Source organism: Peromyscus eremicus, chromosome 9, assembly GCF_949786415.1.
Source record: "Peromyscus eremicus chromosome 9, PerEre_H2_v1, whole genome shotgun sequence".
Taxonomy (NCBI): Eukaryota; Metazoa; Chordata; class Mammalia; order Rodentia; family Cricetidae; genus Peromyscus; species Peromyscus eremicus.
Genome location: NC_081425.1, coordinates 10918354 through 10924442, shown reverse-complemented (window position 1 = coordinate 10924442; position 6089 = coordinate 10918354).

Genomic DNA, 6089 nt, shown 5'->3' with positions numbered 1-6089 from the left:
CTCCCCTTGTTTTGGCAAAATTCAGTGGCGATTTTTCCATGGGTCCTGCATATCCAATCTATACAACAATTTGTCAAGCAGTCCAGGCAAGAACAGTTTCTTGCCTAACTGGCCAAGTTTTGCCACAAAAGAGAGTTAATTCCATATGGAGTTTCTTCAATGCCCATCACCTTCTCTGAAGTAGATTGGTGCTGCCAGAAGCAGATGTGTCTCAATGTCCAGAAAGTCAAAGTTCTTAAAACATTTTTAATGCCACATTCTGTAAGTTTTTGAAGTGTTTGAATATTGCCTAATTGAAATACTTCTATGTATACCTAGAAAACTTAACTAACATGATTAGGTTTGATTATCATAGATGACTATTGATCTGTATTTCTTAACTATACATTATACATTCAAATGAGCTGCACAAACATAATATCTTAAACAAGAGCAGAAATATACATAAAGTATAACAGAACTTCAAATTTATATCAATAAACTAAAACCCATAGCAGTGTAAAACATTTTAAATAAGTTGTTGCTCTTTAAAAGTAGATTCAATAATCTACCCTTTTATTCTATCATATCTATATTATTCCTTTTTCTTTTTTAGAAAGAGATTATATTTATAATCAACCCCCTTTAAAAAAATAAACATTTATGAATAATATTTTTGAAATTTGGATGTAGCTTTTCATACTACTTCCTGCTGGTTAGGGGCACTGGCAATTTTATGGGGTTTCTTAGAAAATCTGGAGTAGTCTGTGAGGCTACATTGTCTGAGACAGTTGCCTTGAAGCTGTTCTCGATGTTGGAACATCTGGAGACCTCTCAGGGGGGTCTTCCTTGATCAAACCATATTAGCTTGGAAGCAATTCACAGGTTCTCCTCTGTGGAAACAAAAGCAGAAGCACTTTTCCAAGGCGATGTATCTTTAGCCACAAATTTTAAAGATACCTTTAAAATATAACTCTGCAGCCTTTACAATCAAATGTCTTTCTGCAGCTAAAAATCCAAGACAATATTGTTCAGACTCTCTGTGTAATTTCCATCTTTACCTGGCTTATTTTTTATATTACATTTACTGTCTCTTTAGAGATTTTTTTAAAACTATTTTTCTTCATATAACTGTGTATATTTCTTTTTCTCTATTTTCCAAGCCTATATACATTTTTACACATGCTGTAAACAGTTTAGAGTTTTATTCCATCTGAACCTGTCTTATAATGAATCTGTAATCCTTCTCTGACCAGGAGAGATTTTAAACTGTTAAGCTGCTTGGCTAGGATGAAACTCTGCCCTCCTCAGCTTCCCAACATGGTGGTGGTATGTCTACTGCCAACTCCAGGAAGCAGTGTGCCTGTGTTTCCAAGAAGCAGCATGTAGCCCAGAAACCTTTTTTTTAAAAAAAAAAAATCTGTACTAGCAAAAGCTAAATCCACCACACAACATGCTGTGTGGCTTGGAGACACCTCTGTGTACTGCAGCAAGAACTGGTCATGCTGTAGGTCAGGTGTAGACACTGTGAGGTCAGTCCTATAAGTCGTGAACCTGCCATGGCCAAGGGACATGTCACTGTACTGTGGCCTGCTATGAGTGACCTGCTATGAGTGACATGAACTAGGAAGGTGTTCTTAGCTACATTTATCATCTCTTCTTAAGATCTCTCAGGTTTCAGGTGGAAACTCTTGCCACCACATCTGGGTGCAATTTGTGTAATTTGAAGGTTTCTTGTGTCCTGCCTGGCCTCCTACAGGCCTGCAGCTGCTTATAAAATAATCACTCAGAGGCTTGATATTATTTATAACTGCTTGGCCATTAGCTCAGGCTTATTACTGACTAGCTCTTACACTTAAATTAACCTATAATTTTTAATCTATATTTAGCCATGTGGCTTGGTACCTTTACTGAGTTCTGCCTTGTCATCTTACTTACTCTGTGTCTGCTGACTCCACTGCCTCTGCCTTTCTTCTTCCTGTCTCTGTCTTGGATTTTCTGCCTTCCTCTAAGCTGCCTTGCCATAGGCCAAAACAGCTTTATTTATAGCCAATGGGAACAACACATATTCACAGCATACAGAAAGCCATCCCACAGCAGAATTCTGTATGTAAAGGCAAAGAGCTTTTATTTTCCAAGCTCAGAACTTGGACTCTCTATCCCATACAGCAGTGAAAACAGAGAGCCCTAAGCCTAGGTACAGTGGGATTTTTAATGATAGCAGAGGTTAGGGTGAGGAGATTTGCAGGGTTCAGTGCCCTGATTGGCTGACATTTGTCTAGGGGTATAGGGAATGTTTGGAATGTCAGATATTTCCTCTTAGATGCACACCCCACTGGGTGGGGTCACCTTATGGCTTTTCCTGGGTCCAGGTGTTGCCTTCCAAAAGCTGTGTCTGGGCCTCTAAGCCTGTCATGGCAACTGTGTGGTCAAGCTGTTTTGCCATCCCTTACATTCCTCCCTTCACAAGCATCAATGACAGGACTCAATCATAAGTCCTACCTGTCCAGGGTTGCAAGGGTACTGGGACCTAAGAACCATTAGTTAATAGGTTTTTCTAGGGCCATTCTTAAGGCCCTGTAGTTTTGATCTTTGAGTATAACCAGATTATAATCATATATAATGCCTCTTTGGTTCTGCACAAAGAAGGTCAAATGTCTTATCTTACTGCAGAGAAATTTCAGGTAATTAATTTAATCAATTGAAAATTCTGAACCTATGGTATGTCAATAGGCATTATAGTTGTCCATCTTCCCACTATGCCAGAGAGTTTCTTTTTGACGCGACATTTCAACCTATTTTGGGTGGGAAACATGAGACAACATAGTCTCTTCTGGAACTGTTTTGAGCTGGCATTTGGGTACCATTGTCAGGGCCCCAAAAGGCTAGTAAAAAGGCTAGGTGATGGGGCATCTGTCAGAAGCATGTGGCTCTCTGACCCAGCTGTAGAGACAGGAAACAATCATATTGGTTGGACTGGTCCAGGTCAGCATTAGCAAGTCCAGAGCTCATAGTTGTTTGGATCAGGTAGTAGTAAGCAACTGAAGCTTGAATGTTTCTGCCAGCCAAGTGGAAACCTGTTGAGACAAGTTCAATTTAGGTACAGAAGTTAAAATTTATGTACTTATTTGGAATTTTTAGGCCCATATTCTTAGTAATTGGGAAGAGCAGGAGTCACTAGACCAGGAGAGAAAAAAATACCATCCTTAGGAATAGACAAGTGGGGAAAACTTTAGCTGTACTTCTCTGGAATCCTTCCAACCCCTATGAAGTGGATCCAGATTTTGTGACTCTTTTAATCCACTGAGGCCTGTACAAACTATCTTACAAAATAACATAAAAGTTTTAGATACATTAGTATTACCAATATATGTAGTCGGACAGGACCATACAGTTGAAGAAATTGGCTCAAACAGTTGCCAAGGCATGCACATAATGTACTTCCTTATAAGCCAATCTTGAGTCTATCTAAAGGCCTAGCATCAGTAGCTATCAGAGTTCCTGATTATGCAGAGTCTTCCTGAGGGCCCAGCAACAAGCACCATCAGAGTTTCTGATTGTGCTCAGCCAATGAGGGACAACCACACACTGCCACCGGATTGAAACACAGACTGAGTGCTGGGAGGAGGTTATATAAGGCTTTCCCTGTTATTGAATAAATGAGTTTGTTGTCTGCTTTCAACTGACTCCTGGTATCTGTACCATTGATGATATACCTTCTCACCCTGCTCCCCAAAGGAGCCATTAGAATTCAGCAACAATTCTGTACTAAAATCCACATCATAGACAAAGCAGGTGATGGGTATGTGTAAAACAGCAGAAATTGACTCAAACGTAGAAGTGGGGGATTATTCTGAAACCTTTATCATAATCTATTTATTTATCTCTTTACAACTTGCATTTATATCTTAATTATTTTCTGAGATCCTCAAAGTTTATAGGGGCAGTTTCATTTTAAAATGAAAACCAGCCAGAATTAACTTTTAAATTCAGTATTTGCAGGTATAAGAAACCACAACAAACATAGTTCACTTCCTCATCTGATCTTCTACAATCTTCCATGTACCCTCAGTCCGTTCCTTTGATTCCTCAGACATTTACTTTAGACAATTTTCTTTCTTTCTTTTTTTATTATTTTAGCCTCCTGCTTTGTCTCTTATTTTTTTAAACACAAGAACTCTTACCAAAGTCTTTGTTATGATTTCCCTCAGTAGACTAGAATATATTGTAAAGCTACAATATTTTAAATGAGAACAGAAATACATGCATATATCATAACAAGAATAACTCTAAATTTGTATCAACATTGTACTGGTATGAAGAATCTATTGGAAGGCATCCCTGGCTATAGCATTATAACTGCTATAGCTTAGCAACAATAGGCAGTGACATTCCATTCTGCCCTTGGAGCCAAACTTTAGTCAGGTTTTGCAGGAAGGCACGGGCAGGTCTTGGGAGCCCCACTCATTGGCATGGAAGAGAACAGTACACAACACGGGGATAAAAGATTGTTGTTAACTCCAGAGTCTCACATGCACAAGAATGTCAGACTGGAAGTGACTTCATGTCTCAGCCAGGCCTCTCCAGATCTGTGACCCCATAGGGGCAGTTCTCCTTCAGCCCTGAGTCTCACAGTGCACCTGGGTCAGGAGTGTTCTGAGCTACACGAGGCCCCTCTGCCAGCTCCCTCCTGGTTGGAGCCACCTTGCACCTCTCCATATGGAGGCTGACCCCAAACCTGCCATGTCTGGGCTCCCAAGACCCTCCAGTGACTGGTTATGCTGAGTTCCCATGGCTGCAGCCCACACCACACTGCACCACAACAAGCTCCTCCACCTGCTCCCTGTGCTCCCAGCCAGAGTGCAAGGAGACAATGTGGCAGGAGCACTCTTAGTGTGTCCCAACCCAACTAAAGGGACTCTTCATCCCTTTTGCTGGCCATTTGGCCCCAATGACTGTCCATGCACAGCTTCCACCAGGAGTCACAATGTACGTACAGAAGCTCAGGCATAGAACGTGCATACGTGTGGCTACATTTCTCACACATTCATATAAGCAGGACATTCCAACAGGAAGGCAAACAGTTTTCCCAGGGAAACAGTGTCAGCTGACCACAAACAGATGTGGAGCTCTCTCCCTCATAACAGATCTGAGGCCCACTGTCCTCAATCAAACAGATATGGAGGGTCTCTTCCCCACTACAGATAAACAGATGTGGGGTTCTCTGTCCCCATTTACTGGAGTCTGCAACATCTTCCAGGCTCTTGTGATCATGGTGCTCTGATGCATCTGCCCTTAACCGATTCTGATCACAATCAGCAACTTAGGCTAGCCACAGAAATGAAACTGAACACAGAGAGGACAGACAGGCAGACACTGGCCAGCTTCAGACTCTATGGCTGGTGATCCCAATGGGCTTGGAGGATCTGGAATGAACCCCCAAATACTATGCCCAGATTGCAGGGACCCCCATAAGACCACCATGGAGACCAAATTTTGTATGTAAAGGTAAAAAACTATTGTTTTCTCCCAGGGTCTGTGGAAGAGTCTATCAATCAGCTGAGGATTTAATCTGAGGAATATTAAATGAATGTAAGCCCACTGAGTTATTTAGTCCATTCACTTTATTCTTCTAAATCAATCCTATCTACACAGTTTCTTTTCTGTTCTCATACTTAGCTCCTCTCAGTCCCTTCTACTGTTCTTTCTTCATTTTACCTAGTTCTTTCCATCTCCATCCTCATCTTTGTTCTTTTAAATCAATTCCCCTAGTGTTGTGGGGGAACTGGTATAGATACACAAGCAGTAATTCTTTGGCAATGCAATGCGAGGTTTGAGGTTTTCAGGGTTTCAGAGAGAGGTGATAAGGATCCACACATAAAGCAATAATTGTCAGCTTCCAATTACAACCCCAAAGAGGGAGTAACTAAAGAGGAGTTCTCTGGTAGGGTCAACTAAAGGCTAAGAACAATTAGGGGATTCTCAAGAGGAATTTATGCTCTCAGTCTTAGAAGTGGCTAGGTAAAATGTTAGGGGTCTACAAATGTCAATAAGTCACTAGTAAAATAGAATTGTCTTTTATTCTTAGGTGCTGTGCTGTGCGATGTCTT